At 40.6% G+C, this 12,901-nt stretch overlaps 1 protein-coding gene across 4 annotated transcripts in view; it reads left to right on the forward strand.

Annotated features, from left to right (window-relative positions):
* The window catches only part of BCAS3 (BCAS3 microtubule associated cell migration factor), a 714,356-nt gene that overhangs the window by 137,934 nt on the left and 563,521 nt on the right, over positions 1 to 12,901 (forward strand). The gene's annotated exons all lie outside the window — the stretch shown is intronic.

A 12,901-nucleotide genomic window follows, 5' to 3' on the forward strand; every position in this document is an offset into this window, starting at 1 on the left:
TTGATGTTATAAAACCTTTGTAACCATAAGACTAAGCTCTCATAAGAGAGAAGAAGAAGGAAGTAAAACATATTTAGGGTTTCTAACAGTAAATGACATTTATTGATGCTATAGCATGTGCCTGACACTATTCTAAAGGTGTTATGTGAATTTTCTTTTTTATTTATTACCACAATACTGTGAACAAATACAAATATCTTTCCAGTTAGTGCATTCCCTCAAACTGAACTTCTGGCTGCAAGGAAAGCTAGGAATGATTATGGTTTTGTTAGTAAGGAAAATGATCAAAATGGATATTAGGTTGGCTACTAGCAGTCTTGGCCCCATGCTTTCAGTAAATAGTGTGCACTTCAGATCATGTGGCATTGGAGAAAGGAAGAACGTGTTAATAATATAACATGGTTAGGTCATGGAATCTTGATTATTGTTTCCTAATGGTATTGTTTGACTTCATAGGCTACAAGACAAATTTCTTCAAGTGTAAATTTTTCGATTGAAGAAGACATAAAGGCTTTGAGAATTTACTATATACTCAGCACTTTGCCATGTATAGGATAAGGATACAAAATCATGAAAGCCTAATTTCTTTCCCCAGAGGCTTATGAATGTGGCTGAAAAGAAAAAGTACAACACATGCAAAATAATTATGAAATAATGATGTATGATAGGAATGCAGAGAAGGGAGAGATCAGTGTGCATGAATTAATGAGAAAAAGCCTCATGGGGAAGGAGCAGCATAGGTTAGATCTTAAGGAATGAGAAATATTGCAGCAGATGAGAAGGACTGCCAGAGTAGGTTATAATATAGTAGTGGAAGAGAAACTGAAATAAATACATTTAAGAATGGTAAGAGTTTGTGGGCCAGGCATGGTGACTCACGCCTGTAATCCCAGCACTTTGGGAGGCTGAGGCGGGCAGATCAATTGAGGTCAGGAGATTGAGACCAGCCTTGCCAACAAGGTGAAACCCTGTCTCTACTAAAAATACAAAAATTAGCCCAGTTTGGTGGCATGTGCCTATAATCCCAACTACCCGGAAGGCTGAGGCACGAGAATTGCTTGAACCTGGGAGGCAGAGGTTGCAGCACACCACTGTACTCCAGCCTGGGCAACAGTGAGACTGTCTCCAAAAAAAAAAAAAAAAAAAAAAAAGAATTTGTAACTTAGATTTAATGCCATCTGCAAAACAGATGAAAACAACTATTGCAGTACTCTGAAACTCAACCAAAAGCATATAATAATCTGAAAAATGTTTAAGCTTGAGAAACTGCTAATCTTTGCACAACAACAGTGGGAACCTGTGGCATTCATGCCTGCAGCTGCTCCTGTCCCACTCCACGCTTTCCCTCTTCCAGGGTTAGTTGGTTGGTTGGTTGGTTATAGAGGGTCTTCCAGGGTGAGAAAGGTTTTGAGGACTAGTACCTCACCTGCTGTGCTTGGAAAATTTTCGCTCATCTCTGAGTGGCAGGTATTGCATATGCCTGCCAGCATTGTCTGCAGAAATTACTGTCTTGATGGCATGTGTGCTTTGAGAGCCATTGGCTCTTTCAGCCTAAGATAATGGTTAGCTGAGGCTTCATGCTTATGCAGAGGAGCCATGAGAAAGGGTCCAGGGGGAAGAAAAATCTGAATAGATGTGCAGATCCTTTGGCAAAGGAAAACAACTTTTGTTGACCTGGGGTATTTGAGTGAATCCTCTGTTGAGTAGTTGGCTGCCCACTAAGATACATAGATACATGGCCAGACCCTGAAAGTCAGGCTTTAAAGTAATGCAAGAATAAAAGAAATAATAAAACTGAACAGAGAAATCAGCAACTGCAAATTGTGGAAGAAGACAGATTTCATAGAATCCAGAGTAATGTTATACTGTATTATATAAAATGTCTATTTTTAAATATAGGCCAGGCGCGGTGGCTCATGCTTGTAATCCCAGCACTTTGGGAGGCCGAGGCGGGCAGATCACGAGGTCAGGAGATCGAGACCACGGTGAAACCCCGTCTCTACTAAAAATACAAAAAATTAGCCAAGTGTGGTGGCAGGCGCCTGTAGTCCCAGCTACTCGGAGAGGCTGACGCAGGAGAATGGCGTGAACCCGGGAGGTGGAGCTTGCAGTGAGCCAAGATTGCGCCACTGCACTCCAGCCTGGGCCACAGAGCGAGACTCCGTCTCAAAAAAAAAAAATAAAATAAATATAAACTTATGACACATGCCAAGAAACAGGAAATTGTGTCAGTGAGAAAAAGGCAGACAATAGAAATCATACCTGATTTGTCTTCGGAAAAGCCTGAGTCCTGTCCTCTCGCTTTCCCCACTGGACAGCATGAGCTTCACCACTTGCTCCACATTCTCCACCAAACTACTGGTCTCTGAGCTCTGTGCAGGTGCCCAGCTATGGCACCCAGCCAGTCAGCAGTGTGGCCAGCGTCTGTGCAGGCACCGGGGGCTCTGGTTCCCAGATCTCCATGTCCCGCTCCACCAACTTCTGGGGTGGCATGGGGTCCAGGGGCCTGGTTGTGGGGATGGCTGGGGGTCTGGCAGGACTGAGAGGCATCCAGAACGAGAAAGAGACCATGCAAAGCCTGGACGATTGCCTGGCCTCCTACCTGGACAGAGCAAGGAGTGTGGAGACTAGAAACCAGAAGCTGGAGAGCAAAATCCAGGAGCACCTGGAGAAGAAGGGACTCCAGGTCAGAGACTGGAACCATTACTTCAAGACCATCAAGGACCTGAGGGCTCAGATCTTCCCAAATACTGTGGACAATGCCTGCATCGTTCTGCAGATCAACAATGCCTGTCTTGCTGCTGATGACTTTAGAGTCAAGTATGAGACGGAGCTGGCCATGCCCTAGTCTGTGGAGAGGGACATCCATGGGCTCCGCAAGGTCACTGATGACACCAATGTCACTCAGCTGCAGCTGGAGACAGACATCAAGGCTCTCAAGGAGGAGCTGCTCTTCCTGAAGAAAAACCTCAAAGAGGAAGTAAAAGGCCTACAAGCCCAGATTGCCAACTCTGGGTTGACAGTGGAGGTAGATGCCCCCAAATCTCAGGATCTCACCAAGATCATGGCAGACATCCAGGCCCAATATGACGAGCTGGCTCAGAAGAACCAAGAGGATCTGGACAAGTACTAGTCTCAGCAGATTGAGGAGAGCACCACAGTGGTCACCATGCAGTCTGCCAAGGTTGGAGCTGCTGAGTTGATGCTCATGGAGCTGAGACGTACAGTCTAGTCCTTGGATATTGACCTGGTCTGCATGAGAAATCTGAAGGCCAGCTTGGAGAACAGCCTGAGGGAGGTGGAGGCCCACTACACCCTGCAGATGGAGCAGATCCTGCAGACCGGATCCTGCAGACCAGATCCTGCTGCACCTAGAGTCAGAGCTGGCACAGACCCGGCAGAGGGACAGCGCCAGGCCCAGGAGTAGGAGGCCCTGCTGAACATCAAGGTCAGGCTGGAGGCTGAGATCCCCACCTACTGTCACCTGCTGGAAGATGGCGAGGACTTCAGTCTTGGTGATACCCTGGACAGCAGCAACACCAGGCAAACCATCCAGAAGACCACCTCCTGCAGGATAGTGGATGGCAAAGTGGTGTCTGAGACCAGCAACATCAAAGTTCTGAGACATTAAGCCAGCAGAAGCAGTGTACCCTTTGGGGAGCCAGGAGGCCAATAAAAAGTTCAGAGGTAAAAAAAAAAAAAAAAAAAAAAAAAGAAAGAAAAAAGAAATCTTACGTGATTGTCTCCAGATGTTAAATTTTACAGACAAAGATTTTAAAGCAGCTATTATAAATATGTTCTAAGAACTAAATGAACTATGTGTAAAGAATTAAAGGAAAGGGTTATAGCAATAACTCAACAAATAGATAATCTCAACAAGGAATTAGAATTTATATAAAACTCAAATGGAACTTCTGCTGTCAAAAGGATATAAAAGATATAGAAAGTGAAATAGGCCTGGATGCAGTGGCTCATGCCTATAATCCCAGCACTTTGGGAGGCCAAGGCTGGTGGATCACTTGAGCTCAGAAGTTCAAGAACAGCCTGGGCAATATGGTGAAACTTTGTCTCTACCAAAAAAAATACAAAAAAATTAGCTGGGTGTGGTGGCACATGCCTGTGGTCCCAGCTACTTGGGAGGCTGAGGTGGGAGGATTGCTTGAGCCTGGGAGGCAGAGGTTGCAGTGAGCCTAGATCTCACCACTGCACTCCAGCCTGGGTGACAGAGTGAGACCCAGTCTCAAAAAAAAAAAAAAAAAGTTCATAAGTTGTTTTCATAAGTTGTTTTATGGATGTAGACCTAATATGTCTTGTTGTTAAGTTTTTGTCTAAATGTTTGTAGTAGGTGAGCATATGGTGATGTTGAATAGAGTAGACTCTTTAGTAACTACTGTTGGGGAGGAATAATTTTCTCTCCTCTCTTAAATTCTTTGGGGAGAGGGCTGCAATTTAAACTGATGAAAGGCAGATTAGCAAGAGGACAAAAAATCAGATTTAATTACATATGTACATATAGGAGTTTGCAAAAAAATGTGATTTAAGGTGGCTTATATATTATCTCAGTAGGAGATGGGGATGGATAGGGACACAATTTATAGAAGGGCACATTTTGTAGAACAAATGACTTCTTAGAATGGGAGCGGAAGAAAGGGCACTTGTGACTTTTTGGAAAATTAAGGTGGTCCTTAGGAGAAAAGACAGGAGATGTGATAGTTTTGTAACAATATCTGTTTGGGAGTGGTCCTAGAAGAGATTAAGTTGCTCCAGGGGAGGAGATTTATGACAAATGAGGTTTTTTGGAGGACTCTGCTCTGCTTTTAGGTAGATAAAGTATACTAGGAACTTCAGTGCTATCAACAATCCATGAGTCAATACATACATACATACGTACATACGTACAGTTGAGTTTATGACAATTAAGTTTGTGTGTTCATTTATTTATTTTAGAGACAGAGTCTCCCTCTGTCACCCAGGCCCAGGTGCAGTGGTCCAATCATAGCTCACTATAATCTTGAACTCCTGGGCTCAAGAGATCCTCCCATCTCAGCCTCCTGAGTAGCTGGGACTCTAAGTCATGCCACTGTTTGGCTAATTAAAAAAAAATTTTTTTTTTGAAGAGATAAGGTCCCACGATGTTACCCAGGCTGGTCTTGAAATCCTGGCTTCAAGCAGTCCTCCCATCCCAGCCTCCCAAAATGTTGGAATTACAAGTATGAGCCACCACATCTGGCCCAATCGTGTTATTCTTATTTTATGCATGAAGAAGCTAATAGAGGTTCAGTCACACAGTTAGTCATGGACCCAGGCTTTTGCTTGACCCTCAAGCTATGTTCTTTCCAGTAACCATACTGTTTGTCATTATGGAGGGCATTCCTCCATACATACACAGGCATATTCCATCTGTAGACTGTATTAAGAGTGCCCTAACCTCAGATTTATATATTTACACTTTTCTGACCAGTTATTTTCAGAGGTAACAAAAATTTCTTAAAAAAAAAAAAAAAGGTAGGAGGTTACATTAGGAGCAATTAAGCAATTTGTTTATCCCTGCCAGAGTACCTAGGACTACAGGTGTGTGCCACCTTGCCTGGCTAATCTTTGTATGTCTTCTTTTGAGAAGCGTCTGTTAATGTCTTTTGCCCACTTTTTAATGGCGTTTTTTGCTTGTTGAATTGTCTAAGTTCCTTATAGATTCTGGATATTAGATATTTGTTGGATGCATAGTTTGTGAATATTTGTGAATCTATAAATATTCACAAAAAATATTCACTACAGATATTCACAAACTGTGCATCCAACAAAGGTCTATAGATTGTTTGCTCTGTTGATAGTCTCTTTTCCTGTGCAGAAGCTCTTTAATTAGTTACCAATTGTCAATTTGTTTTTGTTGCAGTTGCTTTCGAGGACTTTGCCAAGGCCAGTGTCCAGAATGGTATTTCCTAGGTTTTCTTCTAGGATTTTTATAGTTTAGGGAGTCCTTTCCCCATTGCTTGTCATTGTCGACTTTGTTGAAGATTAGGTGGTTGTAGATATATGCAGCTTTATTTCTGGGTTCTCTTTTCTGTTCCATTGGTCTCTGTGTCTGTTTTTGTGCTGGCACCATGCTGTTTTGGTTACTGTAGCCTTATAGTATAGCTTGAAGTCAGGTAATATGATGCCTCAGCTTTGTTCTTTTTGCCCGGGATTGCTTTGGTTATTCAGGCTCTTTTTTGTTCTATGTGAGTTTTAGAGTAGTTGTTTTTCTAATTTTATGAAAAGTGACATTGGTAGTTTGATAGGAATAGTATTAAATCTATAGATTGCTTTGGGTAGTTTGATCATTTTAACAATATTTATTCTTCCAATCCATGAGCATAGAATGTTTTTCCATTTGTTTGTATCATCTCTGCTTGCTTTCAGCATTGTCTTGTAGTTCTCCTTATATCTTTAACCTCATTGGTTAGATGTATTTCTAGGTATTTTGTGTGTGCGTGTGCCTATTGCAAATGGGATTACATTTTTGATTTAGCTCTCAGTTTGTACGTTATTCGTATATAGAAATGTTACTGATTTTTCTACCTTGATTTTTTTTTATCCTGAAACTTACTGGAATTGTTTATTAGTTCTAGAAGCCTTTTGATGGAGTCTTTCGGGTCTTCTAGGTATATAATCATATTGCCAGTGAAGAGAGATAATTTGGCTTTTTCCTTTTTTCCTATTTGAATGCCTTTTATTTCTTTCTCTTGCCCGATTGCTCTGGCAAACAGTAGCTTCTTAAGAGAGTCTTTGTGTTAGGCGTATATTTTGATGCAGTGTTTCTGCATAAGCAAAAGATACTTTTGTTATTTTAGTACGTTTGATGTATACCATTTAGTTACTTAGAATTTTTCAGTGTGGAAAATAACTTCTCCAATTTTATTTTATTATTTTTTTTCTTCATTTAAACACATGTTTAATGAATTCAAAGGAAGTCTCCTTTATGTGATAGCAATAATATAAGAAGGACATGGCTATTAGAAAATTGTGGTCGCTAATTTCAGGAACACCATTATTTAAAAGTCCCATGCCTTCTAGATTCCTCAAGGATCTAGACGTAGAAATACCATTTGACCCAGCCATCCCATTACTGGATATATACCCAAAGGATTATAAATCATGCTGTTATAAAGACACATGCACACGTATGTTTATTGCAGCACTATTTACAATAGCAAATACTTGGAACCAACCCAAATGTCCATCAATGATAGACTGGATTAAGAAAATGTGGCACATATACACCATGGAATACTATGCAGCCATAAAAAATGATGAGTTCATGTCCTTTGTAGGGACATGGATGAACATGGAAACCATCATTCTCAGCAAACTGCTGCAAGGACAAAAAACCAAACACTTCATGTTCCCACTCATAGGTGGGAATTGAACAGTGAGAACACTTGGACACAGGAAGGGGAACATCACACACCAGGGCCTGTCGTGGGGTTGGGGGAGGGGGGAGGAATTGCATTAGGAGATATACCTAATATAAATGACGAGTTAATGGGTGCAGCACACTAACATGGCGTGTGTATACGTATGTAACAAACCTGCATGTTGTGCACATGTACCCTAGAACTTAAAGTATAATAATAAAAAAAAGAAAAAAGTCCAGTGCCAACTTATGTCCAATACAAAGTAATTTCAAGAATGGGCAGATTCCTTCACCTGCTTCCAGTTTTTTAAATAAAGTAACAAAAAACAGCAGGCAACTGATGATGTAGAACAGAAGATGTAAGTGCTTCCAAAATAATTTAAGTTAATGAGACTCAGTTTATAGGCATAAATATAGGTGATATGAGGAGTCATTCAGGGAACCAATGAAGTCTGAAATAATGGAAAGAGTAGGAGAATACATAGTTACAAGACAGCAAATAGAATAGTGACTGCATCAAATGGAGATGGAGAAAGCCACACATAGTCATGAAGTGTCTGCTTAGAGACATTCTTCAATTTCACATGTACCTTGAGAATGTTTTCTTTATCTTGCCCATCTTTATTTCTTTCTTGGTATTAAGCACAGTGCCCTATATCTAGGAGACCCTCAAATGTATATATATTTTGCCTAAGTGAATTTTAGGAAGCTTGCTATAGAAGTAGTTATACTCGTCCTTTAGTTTTTAGTATCACTTTTTTATGATTTAGAATATCTCTTAATCTGAGGAATCATATGTACTGTACCTGGGTATTTATATTTTCATAGCCAGTTGGGTACAAAACCTTAGGACATCCCTCCATTTGGAGAGGAATGGGATGTGCAGGTTGCTCTCCATCTCCCTGGCACATGCTTTATTGAGCACCCATGTAGTTTAGACTTTGTCAAGTTGCTTATATTCACAACTAATACTACCTATTAAATTATTCTTGGGAAAATTCACTAAGATTTTCTTTCGATGTATAACTTGTCTTTTTTTTTTTTGAGATGGAGTCTTGCTCTGTCAGCAGACTGGAGTGCAGTGGCGTGATCTCAGCTCACTGCAACCTCCATCTCCCGGGTTCAAGCGATTCTCCTGCCTCAGCCTCCCTAGTAGCTGAGACTACAGGTGCTACACGCCCAGCTGATTTTTGTATTTTTAGTAGAGATGGGGTTTCACCATTTTGGCCAGGATGGTCCCGATCTCTTGACCTCGTGATCCGCCCGCCTCAGTCCCCCAAAGTGCTGGGATTACAGGTGTGCACCACCGTGGCCAGCCAGCTTTTCTCTTTTATAAATTCACAGTGCCTTTTCTAAGAAGAGGGGAATTGCTATGGACAGTGTCAATCAAAGTCAAAATAAAAATACAGAGATGAATCTCTATGCAAAATGTTTTATTTGAGAATGTACATAAAACAGAATTGCAATTTGGGGCCACATACACAGTTTGGGGTGGTTTTGTTATGTCTGAAGAACAAAGAAAAGCTTGGGAAATTAGAGAAATGCAACATATTGTTTTAGAAGAAAGCTCATTGGCGCTAGAGTGACAATGGTGGAGTCATGCCAGTTCGTTTCAGCAGTTACTAGTTATAACTGATCTTAGGGTTATAGCAGGCAGTTCCAGCAGCTGGGCTTTACGGCTAATTTTTGGAGCAAGTGCTATGTGCCCCAAGTGCTTTCCCCCACTGGCCCCTCAACTCCGATTTAGTTGGGTAAGACAAAAATGACCCAATTTGTATAATTAGCTCTCACCAAATAATCCCAGTTGTTCATATTTTATCCTTTAGTAATAAATACATTGCCCCAGCCCAAAATTTAACATACTCTCTCTTACTGCATTGATGACAGTCATTAAAATGCCATTTATTTAGGTATTCTAGTGTTTTGTTTTGTTGTGTTTTGAGAGATCATACCATAATAATTCCAGATAAGTCATTTAAGCTCTTGGAAAGGGATAATGTTTATTGTGCCACTGATCCAGAAACTAAGGCAGTGTCTTGTGTAATAATGTGAGAGAGGGAGGAAACCAAAGTTTATTGTGTGTTATATGCTAAACAGTTCCCAGAATGTAGCTATTTATGGTTAGGATCTTGTTGGCTACTATGAGTAATAGCAAATGAGTAACATTATTCAAGAGCTGACTGCAGACCTTGAAGAATGTTTAATCCAATATATTATGATCACATTATACACATTATGTGAAAATATGACCTTTATGTAGAGAGAATCATAGACTATTGGAAGTGGAAAGAACCTTGTAGATCATGCCATTTAACTGCCTTGTGTTGTAGATGAAGAAAAGAGGTTAAGTGTTTGTCCAGAAGCTCCCATCACGCATCACTGTGGTGGGAAAAAATTCTTGTAAGAGTGAGCAAAAATTTCTTCATCTCAATTGGTTAGGAATCCCTTATCTCTTGTTATATAGGCTTTCTATGGCCATTGTTTCCAAGACTGGATTTTAAGAATCAGAAAAATTAGTCTTTTGCCAAGCAAGGACATATGAAAAAATTATAATTGACTATCAGTTACTACTTTGAATTTACTTTGAGAAAAGCAAAATAATTTTTTTTTTTTTTTTTTTTTTGAGACAGAGTCTCACTCTGTCACCCAGGCTGCAGTGCAGTGGTGTGATCTTGGCTCACTGCAACCTCCACGTCCTGGGTTCAAGAAATTCTGCCACAGCCTCCCAAGTAGGTAGGACTACAGACATGCGCCACTATGCCCTGCTAATTTTTGTAATTTTAGTAGAGATAGGGTTTCCTCATGTTGGCCAGGCTGGTCTTGAACTCCTGGGCTCAAGTGATCCACCCGCCTTGGCCTCCCAAAGTGCCGGGATTACAGACGTGAGCCATTACGCCCAGCTGAGAAAAGCAAAATAATCTTAATAGCTAAATAGGAGGAAAGACTTAATTTCAAAATTGACTGTTTATAAAATAGAATACAGTTAATTCACAATATTAATATTTTCCTCTCATTATTACAAACTGGCAAAAGCGTCATCTTGGATTGGCAGAAGTCCATGGAGTGGTATGTGGAAACCAGTTTCCCAAGCTGCAGTTATTAGGTGGAGGTGAAGCGCAGTGTCACCATCCTGAAGTGGTACTGCAGTGACTTTATTTCAACATATGTCTAATGTAAATAGGGATATGTTATTAAATAATTAGAAATAGAAGCATATTGTTTGGGATAATTGGTATGGGACTCTTCTTTTCATCATGAAAAATCCCAGAGCCCTTATATATGATACCTGATGTTTTCAATTTTGACTGATTTTTGTCAGTTGTGTTTGCAAGGTCTGACCGATATTATCTCCATAGGCAGCAAAGTAGATTTATGCCGTTTTCCCAGTCTTTGCTGCTTGTAGACATGGGCTCTTCCAGCAGTTCCTTGGCACCAAATCGAGACACCAAGTCTTTCATTTGCCCATCTCTCTGGCATTTTTCAGGCTTTCTGTGGGTATCTGGGTTTTCTTCTAGCTGTCTGCCATGGCTCTGTGGCTGTCTTTACTGCTCAAAGAAAGAGCTTTACATCTTTGGTATACCATTTATGCTGACAGCTACCACACTGGCATAGAGACCTTTTTAATGGGATGGGTTAGCATACTAGGTGATCCAATAACACAGGTGATCTGTGGGGCTCTGGGCTTTAGTATTAACTTAGAACCACGGAGACCTCAGTGCATGCTAGATATGATCTCTGTTTATCTGATTATGGATGTAGGAAATCTTAGGGAAATAAGATGACTTTACTGTTACTTCTATTTAATTACTCTTTCTCATGTGGCTTAGGGATGTTTTTTATAATATGTCTTAAAATGTTAACATTGTCTTTGATAAACAGGAGTCACTAGTATAAATGCTAATTGTGTACATTTTTCATGACTCCAGTTCACTTAATTACTTAAAGCAAATTTTTAGTTTTTGTGTGGTGGTAAGGCAAAGGGCCAGGAACATTACACACCTGACTGACACTTAATACAATTTTAAAACACATGCTGAACAAATTTCAGTGGGAGGTTAAAAGTAGTCTGTCAGTGTCAAGGAATACACATATTATATTGTAAAATTGTAACCATGGGCTAGTTGTTTATACATTTATTTTAAACTATAATATTTAAGCTATGGACACATCTAAAGACTGTGTGAGATTATATTTCAGACTTTGTATATTTTCTTGTGATATTGAAATTGGTACAGATCTCAAATGGTTTACCAAAATGGTTATTTGCAGATGACCAAACCAAAGGAATGCTGGTTTAATTTCTTACATTGGGTGATTCTAAGAGAGTTTAAATAAAATAACACATGTGGGAGCTGAGACTCATTATCCTTCCTCCCTTCCCCTCCCCTTCTCTTCCCTCCTACCCTCCCCCTCCCCTTCCTTTCTTCCTCCCTCTCTTTCTGAGACAGGATCTCACTCTGTAACCCAGACTGAAGGCAATGGCTTGATCCTAGCTCACTGTAGCCTCAAACTCATGGAATCAAACAGTCCTCACACCTCAACCTTCTTAATAGCTAGGACTACAGGCGTGAGCCACCATGCCTGGTTTATTATCATTTCTAAGCAAGAGGAGATAACCCTTAGTAAATCCTGCAGAGAAAGCGACATGAAGAGGGTTAGCAACAGGAACTGTGGCCTCTGGTGGATGGATTTAGCCTATCTTCAGTAACCTGACAGTGGGACATCTTTTTTTCTTTTCTTTTCTTTTCTCTTTTCTTTTCTTTTCTCTTTTCTTTTCTTTTCTTTTCTTTTTTCTTTTCTCTTCTCTTCTCTTCTCTTCTCTTCTCTTCTCTTCTCTTTTCTTTTCTTTTCTTTTTCTGAGGCAGAGTCTCGCTCTGTTGCCCAGGCTGGAGTGCAGTGGCACGATCTTGGCTCACTGCAAGCTCTGCCTCCCAGGTTCATGCCATTCTTCTGTCTCAGCCTCCCGAGTAGCTGGGACTACAGGCACCCGCCACCACGCCCGGCTAATTTTTTGTATTTTTAGTAGCCAGGATGGTCTTGATCTCCTGACCTTGTGATCTGCCTCGGCCTCCCAAAGTGCTGGGACTACAGGCGTGAGCCACCGCGCCCAGCCGACGGTGGAGCATCTTATTTCTCCAGAGGCTTTCTATGGGGTCAACCCAGTCAGAAACTAGGGGCTGGATTCTGAAGGTCCAGAGAGCCCACTGATGCAATTCGTAGGATATGGGTCAGTCTCCCAAGAAAAGGAACAAGATATAGAGAATGCAGTGTGTATTTGGAGGGCAGTACACTTCATTCTGCAAAATTTCACACTAAAATGGATAGAAATAGACTTGGTGAAAATGTATGCAACATTGTTTTCAGAACAATAATTTGAATACAAAATTAGAACATTTAAAAGTTGCTTTAATGCTAATTAAAAAAATTTAAAAAGTGAAAGATTTTACCTAAAAAAGACAAAGATGCCCTGATGGAATGGGGGTATAAGAAAGAGTTGAGACTGTTAAG

The sequence above is a fragment of the Nomascus leucogenys genome, chromosome 14 (assembly GCF_006542625.1).
Source record: "Nomascus leucogenys isolate Asia chromosome 14, Asia_NLE_v1, whole genome shotgun sequence".
Lineage (NCBI taxonomy): Eukaryota > Metazoa > Chordata > Mammalia > Primates > Hylobatidae > Nomascus > Nomascus leucogenys.